This window comes from Mesoplodon densirostris, chromosome 13 (genome assembly GCF_025265405.1).
Source record: "Mesoplodon densirostris isolate mMesDen1 chromosome 13, mMesDen1 primary haplotype, whole genome shotgun sequence".
NCBI lineage: Eukaryota > Metazoa > Chordata > Mammalia > Artiodactyla > Ziphiidae > Mesoplodon > Mesoplodon densirostris.
The window spans coordinates 77,195,990-77,210,460 of NC_082673.1; the positions used below are offsets into that span (position 1 = coordinate 77,195,990).

The 14,471-nt window shown below is 44.8% G+C and overlaps 1 non-coding gene across 1 annotated transcript; it reads right to left on the bottom strand.

The window, feature by feature from the left end:
* Window positions 1–13,454: 13,454 nt before the first annotated feature.
* On the bottom strand, window positions 13,455–13,527 carry TRNAM-CAU (transfer RNA methionine (anticodon CAU)). Its single transcript has one exon. It is a non-coding gene; the product is annotated as a tRNA-Met (tRNA).
* Between the last annotated feature and the right edge of the window lie 944 nt (window positions 13,528–14,471).

Below are 14,471 nucleotides of genomic sequence, written 5' to 3' on the forward strand. Positions count from 1 at the left end.
ATTCTCCCAACAGTAATCTTGATAGTCACTGGCTTAGCAGAGAGGTAGTTGGCTGAGTCTCATAAGTCACGTGGGACTGCTTGGCATTTCAGAGGTTATCACATTTAATGAAATCTACAAAATACATTTCTGATTATCTCCTCCTGCTTCTTGGCAGTATATCCTCAACCTGACCCCAATTTCTTTTCTTTTCTTTTTTTTAATATTTGTTCATTTGGCTGCACCGGGTCTTAGTTGTGGCATGTGGGATCTAGTTTCCTAACCAGGGATCGAACCCGGGCCCCCTGCATTGGGAGCGCAGAATCTTAGCCACTGGACCACCAAAGAAGTCCCCCAATTTCTTTATAATATAAATTCTCTGGGAATTGAATGAAGGTTGAGCTTGGCTAAAATTCTTCCCACACTGACTACAGTCACAGAGCTTTTCTCCAATGCTCCCCTGAGTTAGCTGAAGAAGAGCAGTTCCTAAATGCCTTTTCATATTTATCATATTCATAAGGTTTCTTTCCGGTTGGATAAGTGTGGAGCTTCAGCTAAATCCCTCTCCACATTGACTCCACTTAAAGAGTCTTCAGTATGAATTCAATGGTGTTGAATAAGTTACTAACTTGGTTAAAGGCCTTCTCACACATTCACAAGGTTTTTCTCTGGTATGAATTCTCTGATGTTGAGCAAGATTTGAATATTTGCTGAAGGCCTTCCCACTGTGACTCCACTTTGACCATCAGAGCAGTAATGATGACTACGAGGACTGCCAAAGTGTTAATCTTTTAATGTGGGTGCACTTAACACAGATTCTTTTTTTTTTTTTTTTTTTTTTTTTTTTTTTTTTTTTTTTTTTTTTTTTTTTTTGCGGTATGCGGGCCTCTCACTGTTGTGGCCTCCCCCGTTGCGGAGCACAGGCTCCGGACGCGCAGGCTCCGGACGCGCAGGCTCAGCGGCCATGGCTCACGGGCCCAGCCGCTCCGCGGCATATGGGATCCTCCCAGACCAGGGCACGAACCCGTATCCCCTGCATCGGCAGGCGGACTCTCAACCACTTGCGCCACCAGGGAGGCCCTTAACACAGATTCTTAATGTTTAATCTCAGATCAGTCTGGAGATAAACCAGGTAATTTGAACAAGAGAAGTTTAATGTAAAGAGTTAGTAAACTATGATAGGGCAGTAAGTATAAAAATGCTAAAGGGTGCCTAGGGCTGAGGGAGAGGACCCAAGGAAGGACGAACTCGGAAGGAGGTTCCTCCCTCCTCAAGCCTCAGGTTCAGAGCGCACTGGCCAGCAGAGGGGTTGCTGGACTGCCCAGGCCAGAGCTGGCCCACCTGCACAGGCAGCAGGAAGGAAGTGGCCAGGGTGCAGGAGATCCAAGGCTGCCAAGTGAAAGCTCGTAGGAAGCCAGGACCCCGAGTGTTACCATAGCCATGTGTGGCCCGGTTGGGCCATGTTGGGAAGGGGAGGGTCACGGTGAGACAAGCTGGGACCTGGGACCCTTCGCTGCAGTGCTCGCACCTAGGCAAATGTCTCCTTGATCGACCAAATACAAAGAAACTATAAGGGACTAAAAATAACTGTGTGCATGGGCAGCTGGGGCATATTATAGACAAGATACAAAAGGACCAAAAAACCCAACTTCTGCTTCTAAAGAGCCAGAAGCAAAAGCAGGGTGTCAGGAGCAAAAAGCAGCAGACTGAGCATGCCCCCTGCACTCAACACGACCAGAGAGGTGGGCAGACACCTAAGCCACCCCTCTGGTCTGGCCCCTGGACCCACCCCTACCTTCACCCCAGATAAGGAACCAGCTCCCCCCCAGCTTGGGGAGTGAGCAAGGGGATGTGTTACTTGTTTTCACTCCCACCTGCTGCAGCAGGGACCCCAATAAAGCCTTGCCTGAATTTTTTGTCTGGCCTCTTATCCATTTCTATTAAGGAAGGCCAAGAACCCTTGTCGGTAACAACGGGGAACCACCCCCCGGGATACAAGCAAACCAAGGCCAGAAACCAGGCGCTCAGAGCGTGTCGGGGCTGCTGCTGGCATTAGAAGTGAACATGCCATGTCCACGTTGGGAGGACCACAGTGAAATGGTCCTCAGGCTGGGCTGTGAAGTCACTAAGAGGTTGTGTGCTCTGGGCACACGGCTGGCACAGAGCACCACTAGGTGTCCCCACACACTCCAACCACTGAGGGACCACGAAGCAGGAACTATCAGTAGAATAAAGAAAACAGCACATCTGAGCTAGAAAGAGAAGCCCCATTCCTCCTGCAGTGTCCTCCCGCGCCCTCTGCTGACAGCCTAACACCGTTCACACCGTAAGAAGAAAGGCTTGAAGGGTCTCATCTGTTTTTGCAGAGCAGGCACTGAAGAGTGAACTTGGAGCTCAGAGGCCATAAATTGATCACGGGCACTCCTGTGCAACTGAAAGTGGCTCTAGTCTGCCTGCCAATGCAGGGGACACGGGTTCGTGCCCCGGTCCGGGAGGATCCCACGTGCTGTGGAGCGGCTGGGCCCGTGAGCCATGGCCGCTGAGCCTGCACGTCCGGAGCCTGTGCTCCGCAACGGGGAGAGGCCACAACAGTGAGAGGCCCACGTACCGCAAAAAAAAAAAAAAAAAGTGGCTCTAAAAGTTTACTTGGTTGGTTGGCAGAAACGTGGACTCAATGTTGGCCTCTTTAATTACACAGAGATGCCAGAATATCCCTGATGTGATGTAGATGAAGGCATAGGAAGGCTTGGGAAGGTATGAATGCAGGAGTGGATTTATCACGTATGAACTTCTCACTTTCTTTCCAGCTACATGCTCAGCCCCAAAGACACTCCCTTCTTAAGGCAATGAGTGAAGGGAATATCTGCAAATTTGAAAAACTCTGTGGTGAGAGACGCCCGTCAATATGCTTCCTGATTTCAGTGGGGATGATGGGATTGCATGAAGCAGAGGCCAAGTGTTAGTGGTTTAACTACCAAAGACAACCATTTACAGCTGTGGGCAGCAGAGAAGAAGTATTAAGGGATTCTTGGCTATCAGTAATTGATTCTGTTTTCCCTAAGAATGAAATAGGTAGGCAGCCTACTAAAATGTTGCTTGATATATGTAACAGGAAACCTTAAGATCTGGTGGCCCAAAACCTGACTTGAGTCACTGTTACTGAACCAAACTTGGGTCCACTCGCCTGCATGCAGTTAAGCCAATCTACCAACACTGTGTGGGGGTTAAGGAGAGTGCAGCATTTAGCGCAGGGCACCAAGCAAGGAGTCCAGGCAGCTAATGCTCTAAAGGCCCAAACTTGCCAGTAGCTTTCAGGGAAAGGTTTTCTAAAGACACAGTGAGGGAGAGGGGTTGTGGGGTGTGTGATCAGCTCATGGACATTCTTCTGATTGGTTGGTGGTAAGGTAATCGGGAGCAACATCATCAACCTTCTGGTTCCAACCCGTCTGGGGTCTATGTGCTTGTGGGCAGCATGCAGTTAACTCTTCCACCTGGTGGGGGTTTCAGTATCTGCTAAACAGCTCAAAAGATTTGACTCAGATTTTTATCTATAGCCCTCGAGGAGGAGCTAAAACTCCCTGACTTTGTTTAATGGCTAAACTATTGTTATTTGTCTTGCTTGACTGTTTTCCTTTGTTTCTGTGTTTTCTCACTTCTCCAATTAAATTTATCTTTGGAACTTGGGGAAGGCCTAGGAAGCTAAAGTTTTTCTACAAACAAGAGGCAAGTGGAGGACATGGGGAGGTCTGTCCCAGGAAGGCCCCATAGGGTCCTGCTCAATGACATCACCAAAATGGAGAGCTATGTCTCTCACCCATTTTCCAGACCTAAACTCATACCCAGATTCAAAGCCTTTTTTTTTAAATTGAAGTATAGTCATGTTAATTTCAGGGGTACAGCAAAGCAATTCAGTTATACATATATAGTCTTCAGATGCTCTTCCCTTATAGGTTATTATGAAATACTGAGTATAGTTCCCTGTGCTAAAACACAGTAGGTCCTTGTTGCTTGTCTATTTTATATTCAGTGTCTTTTGATTGAAGGGAAGACCAGGTCCTTATGGTGAAGGATTCTGCAGCTATGAATGACACATATATATGCTATAAATAATCCCTCAGTCCTTTCCAAAGAGATCTGTTGGCACTTACCTGAAAGACTGGGTAGCAGGAAAAAGAAGACACCCAGCCCTTTCAGGGATTACTAGACATTGGCTGTAAAATGACACTAATTACTTGGGCCCACCAAAGTCAGAGCTAACAGTGGTCAGGTGAAAAAGGAGACTTGGGCCAGTTTGAATTACAGTGGATGTAATAAGGCCATGAAACCAACTGTGGTTGATTTTGGGTACCTGAATGTATAATTGGAATAAACATATTTGACAAAGGGCAGAATCTCTACACTGGTGCTATGACCCACTGAGTAAGGGTCGTTAGATTAGGAAGAGCCAAGTGAAGGCCTCTGAAAGTCCTCCCTACCACGATGTTAACCCAAAAGTATTATCACATCCTCAGTGGAGAATTGCAGAGACCAGTGTGCTATCAAAGACTTGAAAGATGAAGGGGTGCTATCACTGTTGCTGAGTCCAAGCTCCTGCTGCTTGCTGCAGGGCAGGCCAATAAATGGAGGGAGGAGTTGCTGGGGCAAGGAACAGTGACTTTATTCACAAAGCCAGCAGACCAAGAAGACCACGGACTCATGTCCCATAGAACCATCTTGCCTGAGTTATTTCAGGCTTCTTTTATGCTAAAAGGGGAGGGAGTAAAGCCAAACATTTCCTGGTTCCCATCAGCCTCCAGAGGGTATGTTAATTTCTTCCTTCTTGTAGTCATTCACATGTGGGCCTGGTCAGGATGTTTCCTATGAGCTAAACAAAGGTATTTCAGCTTAAGCTCATTACCTGGGAGGCAGGGTTCCCAGAGATGGACCATTATGTAAAATTTAAGCTTATAGGCAACATCCCTTTAGTGATTAACTTGTATTAATAATCGAATACAAAGGTTATTCCCTATTACAATTCCCTACTTTCAATGTCCGTTCCACAGTCTTGTGGCAAAAGGGATGAAGATCGCTCTGGCTACTTACTGCTGAACAGAGGCAATGACTATTCCTTAGAATTTTTAGTCAGTCCTTTTTTATCTACAATTATTTGAACCTGATGAAACTCCTTAGCACTTTGTTGTCTGCTTTGTAATTGAAGTTGGGGTTTTGGTTCTGGTTCCCAGTACATATACTAAATTCCTGTGCTATTTATTTGGACAAAATTAAACAAATTGGTTGAAGCTTCTCCAGCTATAATGAAATTACCATCTATTTCAGTTGGATAGGCAGGCCTGTTGGAGGTCAAGTCATGAACAGAGGTTAGTATAATGCCCAAAGTTTTAACGTAGTTGGCAGCTGCTAGGTATTTTAAAGCATTTATAGATTCTCCTGCCCAGGCAGGCACCTCGAATGGCCTACCATACAGTATTTCAAAGGGGCTTAATTTAAGACTGTTTCTGGGAGCCACTGATCCATAGCAGGGTAACTGGCAAGGCCTTATCCCAAGTTAAATAAGTCTTCTGACATATTCTAATGATGTTCCTTTTTAATGTATGATTCATTTTCTTGTTTTTTCCTGATGACCGTGGTCTCTAGGATGAAAGCAATGCTGTAATCCAAATCAGAGGATAATTTCCCTAAGGAGGGCTTTAACCACTTCAGAGCCTTTCTGTCCCAGGTGGTATGCTTCCACCCATCCTGAAAAAGTGTCCACACACACTAGTATGTTATCTGAAACTTCCTGCAGCTCAAGGCATTTGAGTAAAGTCCATTTTCCAGTCCTCGGTGGGGCAGATTCCTCTATGTTGAGTCCCCGTCTGGGGAGGTCTGACAGCAGTATTTGGATTATTTTTAGCACAAATCATGCAATTCTGTGTGACTTGCTGGATGGTCTTTTGTTAGGCCCCATTATATATATATTTGAACCCTTTGTAAGGTGGCATCTTTCCTATAATGGGCACTATTATGAATGTGCTGCAGCATAAGAGTGCCTCAGGAAACAAAAAGCTGTGCACTCCATGTCCAGCCAGGTGTGACCCAAGTGAAACCCTGCTCTTTGGCCCTCTCTTTGTCCTTTTCTGAATACACTGGCTGGTATTTTGACTGGTCCATCTGTGAGAGACGTGATCCTCTTGCCTCAGAGGATAGATTAGGTGTCCCAGCGTCCCTTTTTAATAGGATTCATATTGGTCATGTGTTTTTGGCCTTCCCTGGGGTGCCATTAGCACACACTTCTGGTCTTACCTTTTCGTAGACCTGTGGTGGGTTGGGGAGAGCTCTGTCACTTTTTCCGGGGTTCTCAGGAACCCCATCTGTAGGCTTAAGTGTGTCCTGGTGGGACTCTGAGGTCAAGCTGTTCTGGTGAAAGACTTCAGAGTAAAATCTATCAGAAAGTTAATCGGCTCATTCCCCACTGTCAAATTTATCCGGAGCTCCTGTGGGGAATTAGGTGCCTCAAGTCCAAGGGAACCCCTGGGCCTCTTCATTCATCAGTGTTCCTGTCTTTCTACCCTGTTAGAGACTCTCATCTTTTGTTTTTCTTATGTTTTAGCCTTGGACAGTCGTTCCTCCTTACAGTAAGTGCATTGTTTCTCCCCCATAGTGATGGCTTATCTCTTCGGGTTACTCGCCTTCTGGGAATCCAACACTGCTGTCAAAAAATGGCGTTTCATTTTGCATCTTCTTTTCTCTGTTGTTCCCTGTTGAACACTTTAAAAGCAGCATCTACCAATTGAGAAGGGTTCATTCCAAATGCACCACCTAGTTTTTGCAACTTTCTCCTGATATCTGAAGCACTTTGCTCCCTCCTTCCCCTCCAAAAAAGGTCAAATTTATCATTGTAATATTTTCAGGGACCTTGGGATCTGCATTAGGATGACATATACAGGCTTAATACATCCTTTCCAAAAATTCAGAGAGGTCTTCATTGGTTTTGCTGGATATCTTTAATTTTATTCAAACTCTTTTGCTCTGGTTCCCCTTTTCAAAGCCCTGCCAAGATATGCTAATTAGTAGTGCTCTAATAAGGGCATTCCTCCCTCACTGTGGTCCTAATTTGGTTCAGCTGTGGATCCTGCCAAGTGGGCTTCAGATGTAGAGGATCCTCCCTATAAAGGAGGGTTGTGGTCCTTCCAGTTAAATAAGGATGAGAAACCCAGCTGACTGGTTGTTTGCCTTTAGCCCCCTATATGAGATAACAGCAATGGAAAGCTCCCTGCCCTGGGAGTGGCTTCTGGCCCAAATTGCATACACTGTTGGGTCTTAGATGGTGATCATTGGACAAAGTCCTTGCACCCCAGAAGCTAACACAGGATTTTGTAATTGATCCCTAGAAGGAGGGGCAGTCCTGAGCCCCAGTCTCAGGAATTGGGGCTAGACAGGCATGGAAGGTGGTGGAAAGGGTGGAAATACTGGCATAATGGTCAGAGTAGATGGGACGGCGAGCTGAGCCGGAGGAGCTAAGGTCTGAAGCAACATATCCTCACTCTTATTCCCTTCCCTTCTTATTTTCCATGATGTAATAACACAAATGCTTGCACATAAAGGACTTCATCATTCTTCCCTGCTTCCTCACAAAATAGCTATAGAGGTATTCAAAAGCCACTGTAAAACCATAGATAGCAATTGATCATCTCTAACCATTGAAAGGATGCCTTTTTGCTTTGGCAAAAGGCAAACTGGGATTACAGTGCAATTGAAAAGAAACTTGGTTACTGCTGTGACATACAACAATTTAAGATAATTACTAAAATTATGACCAATATCATTTACTAGGATATACCAGAATTGTAGGAGTTCCATATAGTTTCTAGAATGTGTGTATTAATGTTTACCCATAAGATAAGACTTCTTAGATTGCATCACCACTTATTTGACAATGCTTCCCATGTAATTTAACATACCAAAGAAGCCTAGTTAGTTTAATATTCCTCTGAAATGGAGAGAAACAAATAATTTGAGGTGTTCCAGGGACCCCATGGAAAACCTCAAAGTTAGCTAGAGGTCAAATAAACTTCATTTAGAATTTGATCTCTGGGAAGTCTGTCAAAAAGCTTTAAAACACTTGGTCAAACAGAATCACAGGTCACTGTGAAACAATACTCATTCACTTAACCAGTGATAATAAAAGGTCTCAACGGCAAATACAGATCATTTAAAGAAACTCACAATCTATTACAAAAAGCAGTTCAAGGGGGCAGACAGCAGAAGCAAGAAGAACTACAATCCTGCAGCCTGTGGAACAAAAACCACATTCACAAAAAGAGAGACAAGATGAAAAGGCAGAGGGCTATGTACCAGATGAAGGAACAAGATAAAACCCCAGAAAAACAAATAGATGAAGTGGAGATAGGCAACCTTCCAGAAAAAGAATTCAGAATAATGATAGTGAAGATGACCCAGGAGGGAAAAAAACATAAAAAACACAAACACGTGGAGGCTAAACAATACTTTACTAAATAACCAAGAGATCTCTGAAGAAATCAAAGAGGAAATCAAAAAATACCTAGAGACAAATGACAATGAAAACACCACGATCCAAAACCTATGGGATGCAGCAAAATCAGTTCTAAGAGGGAAGTTTATAGCTATACAAGCCTACCTCAAGAAACAAGAAAAATCTCAAATAAACAATCTAACCTTACACCTAAAGGAACTAGAGAAAGAAGAACAAACAAAACCCAAAGTTAGCAGAAGGAAAGAAATCATAAAGATCAGAGTAGAAATAAATGAAATAGAAACAAACAAAACAATAGCAAATATCAATAAAACTAAAAGCTGGTTCTCCATAAACAAAACAAAAAGACAACCCTCAGAATGTGAGAAAATATTTGCAAACGAATCAACAGACAAAGGATTTATCTCCAAAATATATAAACAGCTCATGAAGCTCAATATTAAAGAAACAAACAACCCAATCCAAAAATGGGCAGAAGACCTAAATAGACATTTCTCCAAAGAAGACATACAGATGGCCAAGAAGCACATGAAAAGCTGCTCAACATCGCTAATAATTAGAGAAATGCAAATCAAAACTACAATGAGGTATCACCTCACACCAGTTAGAATGGGCATCATCAGAAAATCTACCCACAACAAATGCTGAAGAGGGTGTGGAGAAAAGGGAACCCTCTTGCACTGTTGGTGGGAAGGTAAATTGATACAGCCACTATGGAGAACAGTATGGAGGTTCCTTAAAAAACTAAAAATAGAATTACCATATGACCCAGCAATCCCACTACTGGGCATATACCCAGAGAAAACCATAATTCAAAAAGACACATGCACCCCAATGTTCATTGCAGCACTATTTACAATAGCCAGGTCATGGAAGCAACCTACATGCCCACTGACAGATGAATGGATAAAGAAGATGTGGTACATATATACAATGGAATATTACTCAGTCATAAAAAGGAACGAAATTGCGTCATTTGTTGAGACGTGGATGGATCTAGAGACTGTCATACAGAGTGAAGTAAGTCAGAAAGAGAAAAACAAATATCATATGTTAACGCATGTATGTGGAACCTAGAAAAATGGTACAGATGAGCTGGTTTTCAGGGCAGAAGTTGAGACACAGATGTAGAGAACAAACGTATGGACACCAAGGGAGGAAAGCGGGTGGGGGTGGGATGAATTGGGAGACTGGGATTGACATGTATACACTGATGTGTATAAAATGGATAACTAATAAGAACTTGCTGTATAAAAAATAAATAAAATAAAATTCAAAAATTAAAAAAAAAGCAGTTCAATATTTTAAGAAAACTTTGTCCTCTTAGAGAACCAAATTCAGGTTTTGTACCACCTTACCTTTAAGATTCATTTTCTTAATTAGGTTCAATCTTATGTTAGCCAGTCCTGACTATGCACAAAATTCTTTCAGTGTTCCTCCTCCACAAACCTTTCACAACTTGCTGTATCCATGTTAATCTGTTCCTCATTTCCTTTTCCATTCAGAAACAACCAGCTCTAGGACAAAACCACCCTTTTCCCTTTAACAAAATGCATTTTCATTCCTCATACCTTCTTTGCTGAAAACACACATCCCATATCTTTGCATATTGAAGTGTTTCCTTCACAATTCTTAACCTTAAAACCTTAATCTTTAGTGAAAACCAAAAAGCAAGTAATTGTAAACTCTTTGTCATACCAGAATTTCCTGACTGACAAACTTTTGCTTTAGTCTTCCTCTCCTAAGAGGGTGAAAGTAGGTACATTTAGACCTGCCCAGAAATTAATGTTCTAATGTTTTATCCTATTTGAAACAACCCAGTCAATGAATTCTCTTCATTTAACTTAGTTTAGTTTCAAGTTTTGAAAATCTGTAGAGACTATTTTAGATAGACATTCCCAAAACATAATTATTCCTACAGAGTCTACCTTAAAGTCTTACCTCATTTACCTCTATTTTATTTACTTAAAATCTTTGTCATATTATTTTTTTTCTTGCTGACAAACTTTGTAACAGGAATAATAAGGTCTTACTTTATTTCTACTAAACCTAAGTACAATAAAAGTATTATACTTAATGTTGATGACTCTAAAGACAGGTATGTATTAATCAAACCAACAAGATCAAGCTAATTAATACCAGATATTAATTCAATACTGAATATTTCCTAGATCATGTGAACCCGAAATTCATTCTGGCCAGTTTCTTTTATTTTTGAGTATTTATAAAAGTGCTGAATTTCCTTTAAGCCAATTAAATAGAGCTCTTTTAAAAATTAATTTTGGCAATGCCACACATCTATAACACATGTATAAGTACACAAACACAGGGACCTCATGGTTACCATTCTGAAATTTCAGCCATGAATCAGGTCCAACAGTGTAAAACCCAACAGTTACAGAAGATGTTAGATTCAGATTGGGTTTCTGGCAAATGGGACAAATCAAGGTCATCTGTCTAGATGGCTAAACCCTTTTTACTAATAGTTATGGAAAAGACACTTCTATTTGTAGCTCTTGGTGATGTTAGGAACCAAGTAGAACCTTTCTCTTCTTCCTTTGAACGTCCCTCTCTTGGACAAGAACAGACAGGTTTTGGTTTTGTCTTTTTCTGTTCCTTTCCTCCATTTGACATCAGCAAAAGTTTTAAGTATCACAGAACTGATTTGGCTGTAAATGGAGAAATAGTACCAAACAAATGAAACGGAAGATGCAAAGGACAAACAGAAAATCCTAAGTAAACCCTCAAGTTTGGTCTTGAGGTTTTACATATACCAACGACACCGGAGACCGTAAGGGGATCATAACTGAAGTAATTAACACAGCAAGGGTAGCAGTACATGGTGCACAGGGTCCCAAGATAACCCTGCCTAAACCCCTTGCAGAGATCCTAACAGGTACTGTGGCCACACGTTGTTACAATAAAATGTCATCTTCCCCACACCCATGGGTTCATAACTGTAATCAGATCACTTATCCAAAATGCTCCTCGGAGGACTTTCTTTAGGAATAGTTGAAACATTACCCTTTTTATTTTTATTTTTTTGCAGTACACGTGCTCTCACCGCTGTGGCCTCTCCCGCTGCGGAACACAAGCTCCGGACGCGAAGGTTCAGCGGCCATGGCTCACGGGACCAGCCGCTCCGCGGCATGTGGGATCTTTTCAGACCGGGGCACGAACCCCTGTCCCCTGCATCGGCAGGCGAACTCTCAACCACTGTGCCACCAGGGAAACTCACACGTCCCATTTTTAAAGACAGAATTTCAAGACGAGCAAAACACAAACCGCAAACACAAATGCTAGCATCCAAAGAAACAAATGAACAAGTTCACAAATCAGGTAAAAGTCCAACAACTCTTTCCTCTCTCCAACAGGGTACCCCACTGAAATACAAATTGGCTTATTCCGGAGAAAACTCCCCAAACCCCAAATGGAGAGGAAATAAAGCTCCTGGCTGTACACAGCCGGAGGGACTTACCCCCCTGTATGGAGCCTGTCCTCTCCCAAATGTTGATTCCTTGCTCCAACGGCCAAGCGCTGGGGCAGTCAGTGCAGCTTCGGGCAGTTCTGAAGGGAAGATCCTCAGGACAAGCGGTTGCAGCAGCTGCTGGGCCTTACCCCCAAATTCCCCAACTGCCAGCTAGCCGGGAGCAACAAGGCAGGACAGGCCAATAAATGGAGAGAGGACTTGCTGGGATAAGGAAGAGCTCCTGTATTCAGAAAGCCAGCAGACCAAGAAGACGGTGGACTCGTATCGCAAAGAACCACCTTATCTGAGCTAGAATTCAAGCTTCTTTTATACTAAAAGTGTGTGTTTGGGGTGGGAAGTAAAGTCAAACACTTCCTGGTTCCCATCAGCCTCCGGAGGGGATGTGTTCATTTCTTCCTCGCCGCAGTCGTGCACAGGTGGACCTGGTCAGGATGTTTCCTGTGAGCTAAACAAAGGTATTTCAGCTTAATGCTCATTACCTGGGAAGCAGGGTTCCCAGAGATGGGCCATTATGTATAATTTAAGCTTATAGGCAACATCCGTTTAGTGATTAACTTGTAACAGAATACGAAGGTTCTTCCCTTTTACCTCACATCTCAATTTAATTTGCTATTTGACCTGTTCAGACTGACTGAATTATCAGAAATTTCACGGGTGATCATTGCAATGCAGCAGCTGCTTCAGATGCAGCGTTAGGCCGGGCTGCTGCCTGCATGACCTCCCTAACACCCCCATCCCCGAGACCGGTCTTCTCCCGCCACTTCAAAGCTCTGCAGCCCGAACTCCTCCCCAAGGTGTTCAGCGCGGTGCACTGTCCGGCCTCTCATCACGGTGCCGCCCACTTCCCCACAGTTGCCTAGACCCACCCTTCCCTGGGGCCAGGTGTTGATAATCAGGACCCTCCCCAGGAGACTCTGGGTTCCAGGCACTGCCCTGGGGCCTCCATTAGATGGCTTTGCAGCCAGCGGCGCCCTCAGCGTCCTTCTGGACCTCGAGCACCCCGGGCTCCCCTCACCCAGGGCTGTGCACGTTCCCGCCACCAACAGGGCTCAAGGGCCAGGGCAGGACACCTGGTGGAGGGTGGGACGGCAGCGTGAGTGCACCTCCTGGGTACCCGGGCCGCAACCCTGGTGGTGAGAGTGGGGATCTTCCCGAGGGGCTCACCCGGGCCCCAGCCCGCCGCGCGCTAGTCTTCCTCACGTGCCCACACCCCATCCCCCAACCCCTGCCGCCCCGTCTTCAGGCGCCGGTCTCCCTTCCAGTACTCCCACCCGGGCCCAGAACGCCGGAGCCGGCAGGGCGGCGGAGCAGAAAAGTAGTATCTTCCATCAGCGAAACTGCCCCGCCTCAGTACTTCGGATTGGCTATCCAACACGCTGGTGACCCCAGGGCGGTAAAGCGCGGACGCCCAGGGTCTACAGATCCTCTCAAAAGCAACTAAAAGCTATCCTTTTAGGACGAGTAAAAGAGCTGGAAGGAAGAAAAGTATTGTGCCCCGTGTGAGGATCGAACTCACGACCTTCAGATTATGAGACTGACGCGCTACCTACTGCGCTAACGAGGCACCTACACAGCCTTTCCCGGAGTAGGATAATGAGGGGGATGCGCCGGCCCAGTACGCATGCTCAGAAAACCACGCTTTCATTTTCTCCGCTGAGTCCCTGACCCCGACACAGGAGTTGCCGACCCCAGTGCCGGCCCTGGCTGAACCGGCCACGCCGCTCCGGTCTTCCTCCGCCTGCCGGTCTGTTTATCAATCAACAAGCACTGCGGCTTGTCGGACCCCATGTGCCGAGTACTGGGGATCCGGGGCCGTGGGATTCTTCCTGCTGTTGTAAACTCTTATTTTTGTAGACTGTTTACAAAGCGTTTGCACATGCGTGATCTCGTGAAACACTTCTTGTGCACCTACCGTGTCCCCGGCCTTGTGCTGGGTGCTGCGTTCACAGAGACACTCTCAGCCTCAAACAACTGGAGTCGGGGCGCACATGCATAATGATTTGAAAACACACACGCGCGCACACAATGCACACTACTCCGGCCCCACCGCAGATCCCCAGATCCAGTCGGGTGCCCAGCCCCTTATGACGCCCCAAGTTTCCACCTCTGCCCGGAGCTCGGCGGCTGAGCCCACTCTTCTTAGAAGCGTCCGCAGCTCTGGAAACGACACCTCGAGTCGCAGCCTCAGCATCTTGGAAATCCTCTCCCCTCCCTTACCCCCAGCCCTTTGTATCAGCTCATTTAAATACATTCATTGTTAAAGGAAACTTTGTCACTATTTTAAGTGGAAAACAGGTGTTTACTTTTCTCCTAATACACGTTAAAATAAATATTAAAATAAAAAGCACTCTTCCATGTACCATCTAAAATCGACCAGAGGAAGGCACACTTAAAATCTGTATATTTCGCTGTGTGTAAATTTTACCTTAAAAAATGTAAACTAAGACTGAACTCCAACCAGCGACAGGCTAACAGAAGGGCTTTGGACGATTGCAAGTTTGAAGTGTT